Source organism: Pleurodeles waltl, chromosome 11 (assembly GCF_031143425.1).
Source record: "Pleurodeles waltl isolate 20211129_DDA chromosome 11, aPleWal1.hap1.20221129, whole genome shotgun sequence".
NCBI classification, from domain to species: Eukaryota; Metazoa; Chordata; class Amphibia; order Caudata; family Salamandridae; genus Pleurodeles; species Pleurodeles waltl.
In genome coordinates, this window is record NC_090450.1 from 459,626,723 (window position 1) to 459,642,865 (window position 16,143).

A 16,143-nucleotide genomic window follows, 5' to 3' on the forward strand; every position below is an offset into this window, starting at 1 on the left:
CTGTAGATTTTGGCCTCTAGCTCAGCCGCCACCTAGGGAAACCTACCAAACCTGTGCATTTCTGAAAACTAGAGACCTAGGGGAATCCAAGGAGGGGTGACTGGCGGGGCTCGGACCAGGTTCTGTTACCCAGAATCCTTTGTAAAGCTCAAAAATTGGCTAAAAAAAACACATGTTCCTCACATTTCTGTGGCAGAAAGTGGTGGAATCTGGGAGGAGCCACAAATTTCCTTGCACCCAGCGTTCCCCCACGTCTCCCGATAAAAATGATACCTCACTTGTGTGGGTAGGCCTAGCGCCCGCGACAGGAAACGCCCCAAAGCGCAACGTGGACACATCACAGAAAACAGACCTGTTTTTAGCAAAGTGCCTACCTGTAGATTTTGGCCTCTAGCTCAGCCGCCACCTAGGGAAACCTACCAAACCTGTGCATTTCTGAAAACTAGAGACCTAGGGAAATCCAAGGAGGGGTGACTGGCGGGGCTCGGACCAGGTTCTGTTACCCAGAATCCTTTGTAAAGCTCAAAAATTGGCTAAAAAAAACACATGTTCCTCACATTTCTGTGGCAGAAAGTGGAGGAATCTGGGAGGAGCCACAAATTTCCTTGCACCCAGCGTTCCCCCAAGTCTCCCGATAAAAATGATACCTCACTTGCGTGGGTAGGCCTAGCGCCCGCGACAGGAAACGCCCCAAAGGGCAACGTGGACACATCACAGAAAACAGACCTGTTTTTAGCAAAGTGCCTACCTGTAGATTTTGGCCTCTAGCTCAGCCGCCACCTAGGGAAACCTACCAAACCTGTGCATTTCTGAAAACTAGAGACCTAGGGGAATCCAAGGAGGGGTGACTGGCGGGGCTCGGACCAGGTTCTGTTACCCAGAATCCTTTGCAAAGCTCAAAAATTGGCTAAAAAAAACACATGTTCCTCACATTTCTGTGGCAGAAAGTTCAGGAATCTGGGAGGAGACACAAATTTCCTTCCACCCAGCGTTCCCCCACGTCTCCCGATAAAAATGATACCTCACTTGCGTGGGTAGGCCTAGCGCCCGCGACAGGAAACGCCCCAAAGCGCAACGTGGACACCACCAAAATTTTGGAAGAAAACAGAGGTGTTTTTTGCGAAGTGACTACCTGTAGATTTTGGCCTCTAGCTCAGCCGGCACCTAGGGAAACCTACCAAACCTGTGCATTTCTGAAAACTAGAGACCTAGGGGAATCCAAGGAGGGGTGACTGGCGGGGCTCGGACCAGGTTCTGTTACCCAGAATCCTTTGTAAAGCTCAAAAATTGGCTAAAAAAACACATGTTCCTCACATTTCTGTGGCAGAAAGTGGTGGAATCTGGGAGGAGCTACAAATTTCCTTGCACCCAGCGTTCCCCCACGTCTCCCGATAAAAATGATACCTCACTTGTGTGGGTAGGCCTAGCGCCCGCGACAGGAAACGCCCCAAAGCGCAACGTGGACACATCACAGAAAACAGACCTGTTTTTAGCAAAGTGCCTACCTGTAGATTTTGGCCTCTAGCTCAGCCGCCACCTAGGGAAACCTACCAAACCTGTGCATTTCTGAAAACTAGAGACCTAGGGGAATCCAAGGAGGGGTGACTGGCGGGGCTCGGACCAGGTTCTGTTACCCAGAATCCTTTGTAAAGCTCAAAAATTGGCTAAAAAAAACACATGTTCCTCACATTTCTGTGGCAGAAAGAGGTGGAATCTGGGAGGAGCCACAAATTTCCTTGCACCCAGCGTTCCCCCAAGTCTCCCGATAAAAATGATACCTCACTTGCGTGGGTAGGCCTAGCGCCCGCGACAGGAAACGCCCCAAAGCGCAACGTGGACACCACCAAAATTTTGGAAGAAAACAGAGGTGTTTTTTGCGAAGTGACTACCTGTAGATTTTGGCCTCTAGCTCAGCCGGCACCTAGGGAAACCTACCAAACCTGTACATTTCTGAAAACTAGAGACCTAGGGGAATCCAAGGAGGGGTGACTGGCGGGGCTCGGACCAGGTTCTGTTACCCAGAATCCTTTGCAAACTCAAAATTTGGCTAAAAAAACACATGTTCCTCATATTTCTGTGGCAGAAAGTTCTGGAATCTGAGAGGAGCCACAAATTTCCTTCCACCCAGCGTTCCCCCACGTCTCCCGATAAAAATGATACCTCACTTGTGTGGGTAGGCCTAGCGCCCGCGACAGGAAACGCCCCAAAGCGCAACGTGGACACATCACAGAAAATAGACCTGTTTTTAGCAAAGTGCCTACCTGTAGATTTTGGCCTCTAGCTCAGCCGCCACCTAGGGAAACCTACCAAACCTGTGCATTTCTGAAAACTAGAGACCTAGGGGAATCCAAGATGGGGTGATTTGTGAGGCTCAGACCAGGTTCTGATACCCAGAATCCTTTGCAAAGCTCAAAATTTGGCTAAAAAAACACATGTTCCTCACATTTCTGTGGCAGAAAGTTCTGGAATCTGAGAGGGGCCACAAATTTCCTTCCACCCAGCGTTCCCCCACGTCTCCCGATAAAAATGATACCTCACTTGTGTGGGTAGGCCTAGCGCCCGCGACAGGAAACGCCCCAAAGCGCAGCGTGGACACATCACATTTTTTCATTGAAAACAGTGCCTACCTGTAGTTTTTGGCCTGTAGCTCAGCCAGCACCTAGGGAAACCTACCAAACCTGTGCATTTCTGAAAACTAGAGACCTAGGGGAATCCAAGATGGGGTGACTTGAGGGGCTCTGACCAGGTTCTGTTACCCAGAATCCTTTCCAAACCTCAAATTTTGGCTAAAAAAATGAATTTTTCACACATTTCGGTGACAGAAAGTTCTGGAATCTGAGTGGAGCCACAAATTTCCTTCCACCCAGCGTTCCCCCAAGTCTCCCGATAAAAATGATACCTCACTTGTGTGGGTGGGCCAGGTGCCTCCAACAGAATAAGGCCCAAAACTTGTAGAGATACAGGGGATAGTACTGCGAGTTTATAAGGACATATTCTTTTATACATCTTTAGACTGACTCTGCTTTGGGGACCCACATACGTGAGGTGTCATTTTATTTGGGAGACTGAGGGGAACACTGGGGAGTAGGAATTTTGTGCTGGAGTGGTGATCGTACGAAGAAAACTCAGGAAAATATGCTTTTTTTAAGCACATTTTGAGGTTTACAGAGGAGTCTGGGTAAGAAAATGTTGGGGGATCCACGCAAGCCACTCCTCCCTGGACTCCTTGGGGTGTCTAGTTTTAAAAAATGTCTGGGTTTGGTAGGTTTCCCTAGATGAAGGCCGCACACAGGACCAAAAACATAGGTGCCCTCTCCCCCCCAAACACAGGTAGTTTTGTAATATATCGTTTTGATGTGCCCACATACGTCCGTGATGTGCCAAACACTAAAATTTTGAAAAGAAACACACTTAGGTTATGTGAAAAAGACCCCTCACCCACCAACCAAGTTGGTGGCATGCTTCATCATCGGGGTCCCACCTGAGGCACCTAGCGTGTCATAGGTGTGCTGCGACGCCTGATTACAGCGGAGCAGGTTTGGTCATTTTTACCACACATACTGGTTGGATTTGGCACGAGGGTGAGTGATGGTTCAGTGGATCAAATTTTACTAACAAGAGCTTTCACAAAAATGAAAAGCACTGTTAGTAACTGAAAGGCAAAAAACTGAACCAATGACTCACAGCTCGTGAGCTGTAAAGCCGCGACAAGGCACCAACCGCTTTACAGTCCATTCACACAACTTTCATACATGACACACACAAGGCCATTCACACCGCCAGCCACGGGCCCAGCACATTACAACACTCACATCGACAGACAGCGCCACTCAAGGGCCCATCACTTACATACGCCCACATGCCTGATACAACAATCACACCAGCTGATGGGAGTGTGTGGACTGGTGTTTGGCTGGCAGTGTGTTGCAGTAGCCAACATCAAGTCAATATGTACAGTCTAAGCCAAGCCCCACTCCACACACAATGGCATCATATATTTTTTTTTTTTTAAACAGAGGAACCCCTAACTAAGTAGAAAGAATTACAAAACAACAAACACAAAAGCTCTAACTAAGAACATGACAGAAATGCTAACCATGAAACTAAACACATGAAAATACAAAACAGACATGAGTTTACACTCATGGTTGTTCCCAGAAATTCTTCTGGGTGTGGTAATTCTTAAAACAAGCACCGACACACAGCCCAGGCTTTGAAGGACAATCTGGGCAGTACATTCGAGACTCCCTCCGGATACCTCTTCGAAAACACACTCTACATTTCTTAGCTGGAAAGTCTTTTTTGGGTGTGGGAGGAATGTGCTCAGCAAAGTGGCGATCTTTCAATCTAGCCACATCCTCCACCACTGCTTCTCTAGGAACTCTGGCCTGTTCCACCACAATAAGGCTCTCTATCACTGACTCCTGAAATTTCACAAATGTCATCTTTGAGTTTGGAGACCTATCCCTAAACACAATAAAAGCATTGAAGGTTGCTAAGTGGAAGAGGTGAAGTGCTAACTTCTTATACCAAACATAAGACTTACGAATAGCAGTATAAGGTTCCAACCTCTGGTCAACTCTATCTACACCTCCCATGTGCTTATTATAATCTAAAATGCACACAGGTTTGCGCACTTCAGCAACCTGGCCCCAAACAGTCACAGGGGAAGTACTCTCATCATGGATGGTACTTAGCATGTAGACATCCCTCTTGTCTGAAAATTTCAAAGCTAGCAGCTCCTCGTTCCGCAAGGCACAGCACTGTCCCCTCTCAAGTTTTTTACAGACAAGCTCCCTTGGATAGCCTTTCCGGTTAGAACGGATTGTGCCACAAGCAACTGTGTCCACTCTAAACAATTCCTTGAACAACTGCACACCAGTGTAGAAGTTATCTACATACAAATGGTGACCTTTGTTGAACAGTCGTCTACCAAGATCCCACACTATTTTCTCAGTAACTCCAAAAGTGGGAGGACAACCAGGGGGGTCAATATTGGAATCCCTACCAGTGTACACACGGAAACTATACACATATCCTGTCCTACTTTCAGACAGCATATACAATTTAATTCCATATCTTGCCCTTTTGCTAGGAATGTACTGCCTAAAAACCAAACGACCCTTGAAGAGGACCAAAGACTCGTCCACACTTATCTCTTTGCCTGGAACATAGACCTCCGAAAACCGATCTACAAAATGATCAAGGACAGGCCTAATCTTAAAAAGACGGTCAGAATCTGGGTGATCTCGTGGCAAGGCTAATGCATTGTCAACAAAATGCAGCATCCTAAGAAGAAGCAAATACCGATTACGACTCATGGTAGCTGGAAATATAGCTGTTGCCATCAAGGGACTAGTAGACCAATAAGAAGCCAGTGACGGCTTCCTTATCAACCCCATCAAAAAAGTCAAACCCAAAAACTGTTTTATCTCCTCCAAATTTGTGGGAATCCACTGGGCAGCTCTAGAGTGTGGCCTAAGTCTAGCAGCGTTGTCCCTCAAATGCTGCTACGCATACAAATTAGTCTGCTCAACAATCTCTTCCAAAAACACATCATCCATGAATAACTCAAAGAAATTGATAGGCATAAAGTTCTCTGTATTGGCGTTACACCCCGGGAGACCAGTAAAGGCAGGCAACTCTGGCTGCTCCATGTTTGGGGCAACCCAGACATCAGGTCTTCTAACGGGAAACCTTTCAGCCCCAGGTTGCTGCACTATTGGCACATCAATGTCCTCCTCTAAAACAGAACCTTCATCTGCACTGAGTGTGGCTTCATCATCAGAAGATTCCCCTCCAACAGAAACATCACTGCCAGAATCTCTGACTTCCTCCTCTGCCTCAGATGCAGAGTCCGTCTCATAGTCATGATCAGACTGTGACTCAAAAAGCATACCAACCACCTGCTGAGCGGTCATCCTACGGCTAGCCATGATCTCTCCTGCTAAAATTAACTGGACAAATTCACCACCAACAACCAGCACTGTGTAAGACAAGTAACAAAGTGTAGCTTTGTTAGTAAGAGTTACAAACTCAAAAACTATACCGCTCACTTGCCTGAAAAAGCTTGATTCACCAGCAACTACACAGCAATCACCAATGATATCCCACTAAAAAGAAAGAAAGAAAGGCAAATTAGAAATAAGACAAAACAAATATCATTGTGCACAAACCTAAGGACAATTTCACACACAATCCTGCATTTAGTACACCCCCTACAAACATGTCATTCATGCATGGCAACAATACTCCTTTGGAGTAAATTGTTTTTACTTACCTAAAACATGCAACTGTGCAAACTGCAGGTCAACCACCGCCAAAACCGCAAGGAGCCACAGCAAATAAAGCAAAAGCTTTGAACTAGAACAAAAAGGAGGAAAACATTTATTATCACAAATGCAAAGACTTCTTCAGTTGACAAACACCCCACCATCAAACATTTTAGAAATTGGTGCCTAAGTGGATTCTGCCATAGGGGCAGATGGGCCTACTAAAAAAATAGGCCTGTCTGCCCCAAGGAAGCCAAAAAATACCTTTAGTACTGTGTCCCCATGGAGAGCGACCCTTGCCAAAGGGGACAGCCCTCAAACAAAAAAAAACAAAAAAAACACACACAACACTATCCCTGGTGCCTAAGTGGCTTCTGCCCCCTTGGGGGCAGGTGGGCCTAAGAAAATAGGCCCATCTGCCCCCAGGGGGTGTAGAAATGGCCAACAGGTCAATGCCCCCCTTGGGGGGGGCGCCCTGTGACCAAGGGGACGCCCCCCCACAAAAATAAACAAATAAAAAAAAATCCCTGGCGTTCTAGTGGTTTCTGCCCCCCTTGGGGGCAGATCAGCCTAAAAATAATAGGCTGATCTGTCTCCAAGGGGTGCAGAAATGGCCTGGGTACATGTGCCCCCAAAGTGGGGGGCGACCCTTGCCCAAGCCCCCCCCCCCATCCACTAACACACACACACACACACACACTATCCCTGGTGTCTACGTGGCTTCTGCCCCCCTTGGGGGCAGGTGCGTCTAGAAAAATAGGCCCATCTGCCCCCAGGGGGGTCAGAAATGGCCAACAGGTCAATGCCCCCCTTGGGGGGGCGCCCCGTGCCCAAGGGGACGCCCCCCCACAAAAATAAACACATAAAAAAAAAACCCTGGCGTTCTAGTGGTTTCTGCCCCCCTTGGGGGCAGATCAGCCTAAAAATAATAGGCTGATCTGTCTCCAAGGGGTGCAGAAATGGCCTGGGTACATGTGCCCCCAAAGTGGGGGGCGACCCTTGCCCAAGCCCCCCCCCATCCACTAATACACACACACACACACACTATCCCTGGTGTCTACGTGGCTTCTGCCCCCCTTGGGGGAAGGTGGGTCTAGAAAAATAGGCCCATCTGCCCCCAAGGGGGGCAGAAATGGCCAACAGGTCAATGCCCCCCTTGGGGGGGCGCCCCGTGCCCAAGGGGACGCCCCCCCACAAAAATAAACACATAAAAAAAAATCCCTGGCGTTCTAGTGGTTTCTGCCCCCCTTGGGGGCAGATCAGCCTAAAAATAATAGGCTGATCTGTCTCCAAGGGGTGCAGAAATGGCCTGGGTACATGTGCCCCCAAAGTGGGGGGCGACCCTTGCCCAAGCCCCCCCCCATCCACTAACACACACACACACACAGACTATCCCTGGTGTCTACGTGGCTTCTGCCCCCCTAGGGGGCAGGTGGGTCTAGAAAAATAGGCCCATCTGCCCCCAAGGGGGGCAGAAATGGCCAACAGGTCAATGCCCCCCTTGGGGGGGCGCCCCGTGCCCAAGGGGACGCCCCCCCACAAAAATAAACACATAAAAAAACATCCCTGGCGTTCTAGTGGTTTCTGCCCCCCTTGGGGGCAGATCAGCCTAAAAATAATAGGCTGATCTGCCCTCAAGGGGGGCAGAAATGGCCCTAAAAGACATGCCCCCCAAAGGGGAGTGACCCTTGCCCAAGGGGGCGCCCCCCCATTCACTACACACACAATCCCTGGTGCCTAAGTGGCTTCTGCCCCCCTTGGGGGCAGATGGACCTAAAAAAAATAGGCCGATCTGCCCCCAAGGGGGGCAGAAAAGGCCAACAGTTCTCTGCCCCCTTGGGGGGGGCGCCCCTTGCCCAAGGGGGCACCCCCCCCCAACACAAATGCACAGAAAATATAAATCCCTGGTGATCCAGTGGTTTCTGCCCCCCTTGGGGGCACATCCGCCTAAAAAGTAGGCCAATCTGCCCCCAAGGGGGGCAGAAATGGCCGTAACTAATTGCCCCCACAAGGGGAGCGACCCTTGCCCAAGGGGCCGCTCCCCGCAAACAAGAAAGGGTGAAGAACAACAACAACAAAAAAATCCCTGGTGTCTAGTGGGCATTCCTGCTGCCCGATCGCAATGCGATCGGGCAGCAGGAATGCTCAAAGAGACACCGGGGGAAAGGAAAAGCCTTTCCTTTCCCCCGGTGCCTCTTTAGCCCAAACCCCCCACCCACCGGGAAGAGGAACTCACCTCTTCTCTCCACGCCGCACAGGAAGCAAATGGCTTCCTGTGCGGCGAAATCCCCATAATGAAGTCAGCGCGCGATCGCGCGCTGACGTCATTATGGGGGGGTGGGGGGGTCGGGGTGGAAGGGGAAGGGCTTCCCCTTCCATCCCCGACTTTGGGGGGTGGGGGGAAGCACACAGAGGGAGCGAGAGCGCTCCCTCTGGGCTGTGTGCCGAGGACGTAGTGGTTACGTCCTCGGCACAGCAGCACTGTGCCGCAGGACGTAACCACTACGTCCGCGGCACAGAAGGGGTTAAAAGCACAAGAATAGTGCCTAGATACACAAATACTGCAAGTTGGTATTAAGCGGCATTGTGACAAATGCGACACCAATAGTGTTGTTTACAGAGTAGTTCGACCCCCAGGTACAGTACCGTAGCAAACAAGTTGAAAACAGGCAGGTGCACGGGCGTGGGGGAGAGCGGCGTCGCTGGATCAGATGCAGCATCTGTCCCAGTGCTATGGGGCAGAAGGGCAAAGTTGATCGCAGCGGCGTTGAGTCCTTATTGCAGAGCAGTAGAGGTGAAGCGGCATCAGTTGCGAAGTCGGTCGCTTGGTTCCGGTGGGCATGAAGTCCGGCGAAGTCACGATGCTGCGGGGCGACCTCATGTGGTTGCGATGACATCACAGGGCTGCATGCAAAGTCGGAAAACAAATGAGAAAAAAAAAGGTACTTCTATTTTTTAACGCCTGCTTAGAATTGTTGTTATTTTTTGGTGCAAAACCCTGCTTATGATTGTTAGTAGGTAGAATTTTTCATCAAATAACATGTAACATGGGTGGTTGCATGGGAATGCCCTATTACCACCCGTGGAATGCTCCTCAAATGCAGGTTAGTGCAAAGCAACACTTCACACTGGTTTACGTTACTTTTAGGCAACTTTCCAGCACAAGAGAAGTTTTGCGCTGGAAAGTATAACCAACAAAAAACATTTTGCGCAGGTTTAGGTCATTTTTATGATGTAAACCTAGCTCAAAATGTTTGTAAATCTGACCCTACGTTATGTGACATTGCACAATATTCACTTTATAGAAGAATGGTTCGCAGAGAAAAGACATTTTCTGCTTGAACCAGTCTCATGCCTTTGTCTTGTACATTTGTGTGCGAGGTATGCTCTCCAATGCAAATTTTGTGGGAAATATTGGCAAACCAAATTTTGTGTAATTTTGCACACTTTTCTCCCAATTGATCAAAACTAATCGAGTTTTACAAACCCCTAGCTATAATATCGGGGCTTATTACAAGTGATTCTCGTCTGCTCTTAATACGATTTAAAATCGTGGAAGAACAGAGAATTTCTGTACTTGTGTTAAAGCTAAATCATGTTAAAGGCTGAAGCTCCCAAAATGTTTGACAAACGTCACAGTCGTGGATTTTTCTGCAGAGTCTCTTGTCAACTGCTGGCGTGACAGTTTAAGTCATTCTTACTTTATTGGGAGCATTTATATAGCTTGGACCCTAGGGACAACACAGAGCGTTTCACATTATAGAGGTGGTTCATTCATGTATGTTTTGTTACAATAATAACCTGAGGATAATTAGACAATTCAAACACTGCATGAATACTACTGTTTCTGGAGGTTTTGGTGAATTTTAAGTGGGGATTAATTGTTCCAAGACAGGAAGGCAGGGGAGTATGGGTCGGCATTTATACAGAAATAACTTACAGGTTAGGTGTTTTTAGGCCTGTCTTGTATCACTGTTGAGAGATTTGGAATCCGAGATACAGAGATAGCCCATTGAAAAAGTTTGGAACTAAGCCAAAAGGTTCTCTCTTTCTGTTCAATTTGTCTTGTTGTTGTTGTCTAGCTGTGGTTTTTACAGGGACTTCCCGAAACATAGATACCCTTTACATTGACCTAAATCTCTTTTAGTGCATGACGTTGTAGATCATGACATAGACCTTACTTTGATGTGATCTAATAGGGGCTGCCTGTGAGTTGTTTAAAATTGGTGGTGCTTCAGCTAAATTTCCTTTGGTTCGCTTTTGGTGAGGAAGCACTGTCCAAGGTGGTTTTAAATGTGGCTAGTGGAGAACTATGAAATAATTTAAAAGTGGAGCCACATTCACAATGTGAAGTTGCTTGTGACAGAAGAAATAGTGTCAGACCAGGTAAACTGGGGAGGCTGGTGGATGGTTCTTGCTGCTGTTGGGAGTCCTACACATACCACCCTCTTCATTCACAGCCATAGGCTCTGGAAGTAGGGATGTAGGGGGTGCTGCAGCACCCTCAAAATAACAAAAGGTGAATAAGCAATAAGGGTGTCTAATTTGTTTTTTAAAGACACAGGTCAAATTTCAATCCGTGTACCTTCTGACAAATTGCAGCTTATTCTTTCAACATTGAAATTGGTGTTTACTTTTCTTTCACTGGCCGAAAAGTGAAAGGATTTCGTAAAATAACTTATGTGCTAATTTTGCTGGTGCAAAAGGAAATGAAATTTAAATACCTACAAAACTTAGGTGGGCATATGTTAAAAAATATATCAGCAGCAGGGGAAGAACATATGGAGCACATTTTTGCAATTCTGAACACATAAAGATATTTTACTTGGTGATGTGGAAATGACAAAAGTTTGCTGAAACCTGATTTCCACATTATCGTTAAAGCACTATATAGTTTTGTCAGTAAAACTCTTTTTCTTAGCAAATTTAGTGGCTATTTCCAAGCATTCTCGGCCGACTGTAAATTGAAGTGCACTGCCAAAATATGCTTTATTAACTTTTTTTGCAACACTGTGCTCCAAATTCACCAAGAGGTACACACTTCCTATGAAAAGGCATGGCTCTCTGGCTACACTTCTTCCTTGTGTGATGGTTGGAATTGGCCCACAGCCTATGAGTTTCGTGATGTAACATTGATGGCAGCACCACCACTCGTAAATTTGTTCCAGCAACATTGTTTGCAACACTGCGGAACTCCTACTAGCTAATGCAAAGACTGCAAATTGTTTGACACAAGGAGTTACTTCCAATTTGGGAAGTCTTTGAAGACAGAAGTAATGGCATATGAGCAGTGAAGCTGGAGCCTTTACAAACAGTCCATGCATCACCTTTAAGCCCAGCTGGCTCTGGGCCGACCTGTCTCCAAATTGTCCTTTCCTGACTTGTTCCATCAACATCTTCTGGGATCATGCAGTGGGTGAACATCAATTGACAGTGAAGTTAAACACAAGCTGGGATATTGTTGACAGAAGTAATGGTGACTTAGGCCCTCATTACGAGTCTGGCATCCTCGGTGGCAGACTGACCGCCACCAAAGCGGCGGTCTGACCGCTTTGGCGGCGGTCAGACTGCCACATTATGATTGTGGTAGTTCAGCCATGGTTGAATGCTGATGGTCCTAATTCGCCAGGGCAGCACTATATGCAGCGCCAACCTGGTGATTACGGCCCCCCTCTCCTCCAGCTTTTATATGGTGGTTGCACTGCCATGTAAAAGCTGACAGAGACGGGGTTCAGGGGGCTCAGGGGCCCCCATGGACAGCTCTGTCGCTGGGTGCTGTTGCACCCTATGCACCGCACTATTGCCGCTGGCTCGATTATGAGGCGGCATCAATGTACTGGGCTGTTTCCCGCTGGGGCAGCGGGTGGAAACTCTGTTTCTGCCTGCTGGCCCAGCGGGAAACTCGTAATAGGGGCCGCAGGAAGGTCACCGCACTGGAGTTGACCTGACCGCAGGAGTTTGGCAAACTCGTAATGAGGGCCTAAATGTGGAAACAGGGTGCATTAGTAGATGGTGCTGCAGTTCCTAGAAGCTGTATTTTCTTAGGTGTTAGACTTTTGATCCTTGGCGTGGTCTCCCTTAACTTTTTGCCTCTGTTCCCCAGGTTGTTGATGTGTGGACTCTGATTTTACTGTTTTCGTTACTCTGGGCACTTTATCACTGCTAACCAGTGCTAAAGTGCATGTGCTCCTCTACAAAATGTGTATGTTATTGTCTTATCTATGATTGGCATGTTTGATTCACTAGTAAGTCCCTAGTAAAGTGCATTAGAGGTGCCAGGGCCTGTAAATCAAATGCTACTAGTAGGCCTGCAGCACTGGTTGTGCCACCCACATAAGTAGCTCTGTAATCATGTCTCAGACCTGCCATTACAGTGTCCTTGAGTGCAGTTTTAACTGGAGATTCAATTTGGCAAGTGTACCCACTTGCCAGGCCTAAACCTTCCCTTTCCTTACATGTCAGACACACCTAAGGTAGGCCCTAGGTAGCTCCAAGGGCAGCGTGCAGTGTATGGTTAAGGTAGGACATATAGGGGGTCATTCCGACCCCGGCGGTCAAGGACCGCCGGGGTCGGCGGGAGCACCGCCAACAGGCTGGCGGTGCCCCGCAGGGCATTCTGACCGCGGCGGTTTGGCCGCGGTCAGAAGCGACGGAATCCTCCATGGCGGCGCAGCTTGCTGCGCCGCCATGGGGATTCCGACACCCCATACCGCCATCCTGTTCCTGGCGGTTCGCCCACCAGGAACAGGATGGCGGTATGAGGTGTCGTGGGGCCCCTGGGGGCCCCTGCAGTGCCCATGCCAATGGCATGGGCACTGCAGGGGCCCCCGTAAGAGGGCCCCACAAAGAATTTCAGTGTCTGCTGTGCAGACACTGAAATTCGCGACGGGTGCAACTGCACCCGTCGCACCTTCCCACTCCGCCGGCTCCATTCGGAGCCGGCTTCCTCGTGGGAAGGGGTTTCCCGCTGGGCTGGCGGGCGGCCTTCTGGCGGTCGCCCGCCAGCCCAGCGGGAAAACCAGAATGGCCTCCGCGGTCTTTCGACCGCGGAGCGGCCATTTGGCGGTTCCCGCCAGGCGGGCAGCTACAGCCGCCCGCCAGTCTCAGAATGAGGCCCATAGTAATGTGTTTTATATGTCTGACAGTGAAATACTGCTAAATTTGTTTTTCACTGTTGCAAGGCCTGTCCCTCTCATAGGTAAACATGAACCCTAAAGGGCTACCTTTAAATCTGATTAAAGTTTAGATTCCATTTGGGAGCGGATGGACATTTGGAGTTTGGGGTCTGTGAGCTCACAATTTAAAAATACATCTTTTAGTGAAGTTGATTTTAAGATTGTGTGTTTGAAAACGACTTTTAGAAAATTTGCATTTTCTTGCTTATACCATTTCTGTGACTGCCTGTTTGTGGATTCAGTGGGCCAGTTTGACAGTTGGGCTGGTTGCACCTCACACTGGACAATGACACAAAGGGAGCTGGGGTGTAGTCTGCATTTCCTGATGAGCCATCTGTGCTAGGAGGGAGGGGAGGAGTGGTCACTTACACATGAAAGGGCTGTGCTTGTCTTCACACAATGCAGCCTCCAACCCCCTGGTGAGTGTCTGGGGTCTGGCCTCGGCAAGGCAGGATTTCACATTCTAAAGAGACTTTACTTTGAAGTAGGCCTACTTCAAAGGAGAAATTAGGTATAAGAAGGGCACCCAAAACCACAGACTTTGGAACACTTCTGGAAACAAGAGGAACTGCTGCCTGGAGAAGAGCTGAAGTGCTGAGGAAGAATAGCGGCCCACCTGTGACTGTGCTTTGTGGAGCTATCCTGCAGGTGCTGCTTCTGCCAGAGTAAGAGGGCAAAGACTGGACTTTGCGTGCCTTCCATCTTTAGAAGAATTCTCCAAGGGATTGATTTAGAGCTTGCCTCCTGTTGTTTGAAGTCTCAGGGACAGCAAAGACTTCTCTCTATCAGCACCTGGAGTCTCTGGAGAGACTCCTACTCTGCCCTGTGATGCCCATCCAGTTCCTGGGACCATGAAAGGAGAAGCTGGCAGCCTAAGAGGAAGAAATCCACGCACAGAACTCCGTGTGGGGAAAAGATTGACGCAACTCCGATCTGCGGCTGAAGAAATGACGCGCCGCCGGCTCCGCGGCTGAAAATCGGCACCTTGCCGGAGTCGTGACCAAAGAATCAAAGCATGGAGCTGGAGAAATGACGTGCAGCATCGCTGACGGAGGCTCGGAGATCGCAACTCACGCTGCGTGGTTTTCAGATCATCGTGCAACTGGATTTCCAACGCAAACACCGCTGGGCGTGTAAAAACAAAGCAAGGCCTGCCTGTACCCGAGAGGGCTGACCGGATCGACCCATCGCTCTCCTGCGAAGAGAAGAAATGACGCGCCCGACCCGGCGAAAGGAGAAACAATGCAAGGTCCCACTCATGAGTGGAATCTACGCATTGTAAGCCCTTTTGACTCACACTCGCGCATGCAGGGTTATTTTTGAAGCACCCGAGGTACATTTTCACACTAACAGTGTTAGTGTGTGTTTTAAACTACTTAAACACTCTTTTTGCTTTTTAATTGATAACTTGACTTGTGTACTGTGGATTATTGTTGTTTTGGTCTTGTTTTGTTTAGATAAATATTTCCTATTTTTCTAAACCTGTGTTGTGTCATTTTGTAGTGATTTCTTTTGTTACTGTGTGTGTTGGTACAAATACTTTACACCTAGCACTCGGAAGTTAAGCCTACTGCTCGTGCCAAGCTACCAAGGGGTAAGTAGGGGTTTGCTGAGGGTGATTCTCTTTTAACCTGACTAGAGTGAGGGTCCTTGCTTGAACGGGGGTAACCTGGCTGTCAACCAAAGACCCTGTTTCTAACACTAGGAATCACTTTCTACGCTCAGTCATCTACCTCTTCAGCCCTGTGAAGCTATTGCAAGCCAATAACGAACATCAGCATGTGAAATGCCCAAAGTATGTCACCAACAAGATGGCAAATAAGGCCAGAGTCCTGGGTAATTTACTCAATAGCTTAACTGTGGGGAAGAATTTTTCATTTTTTTGCAGGAATCAAATCCGCAATGAGGTTGACGGACCTTTGGAACCAGAAAGATGAGTGGTGAACCATCAACAATATTTTAACACCACTCCAACAAGTTAGACACAATGACTAATGTGGCCACAGAAGGAAAACACCAATAAGGAATAAATATAAAAGATTTGTTATAAACACAAGCTCAAAGTCATTTAGACAATGAGCTAAGCCAAATTATAAATATACATAGGGCCCGATTACAACTTTGGAGTATGGTGTTAATCCGTCCCAAATGTGACGGATATACCACCCGCCGTATTACGAGTCCATTATATCCTATGGAACTTGTAATACGGTGGGAATGATATCCGTCACATTTGGGACGGATTAACACCGTCCTCCAAAGTTGTAATCAGGCCCATAATGCTCAAGGCAACAAAATAATTTCAGATGAACTAACATTAGTAATACTAAGCATTCAAGTAGAACATGGATACTCAAAGTATGGCCCGCAGGCCTCATGCGGCCCCTCTGACCTTTACATGAGGCCCCTTGGGCAACAGGAGCACCGGGCCGCTGTTTGCTTGACTCCGCACTAACAATAAAAATATTAAATAGACACACAATCATTTATTTCAAACGTATTTGGTGTTAAAGAAAAGAAGTAACTAGGGACTCCTGCACTCAACTTTAGAAACACCTTAATTTTTAAAGACATCTTGCAGCACAAGTGTAAAACAAAGACAGACTCTTCAAAATTTAAAAAGTGTATTTAGTTAACATTCAGAAAATCTTTGCCTTAGTACAATTTATTTTATCAGTGCATTGAGATGTATTCAT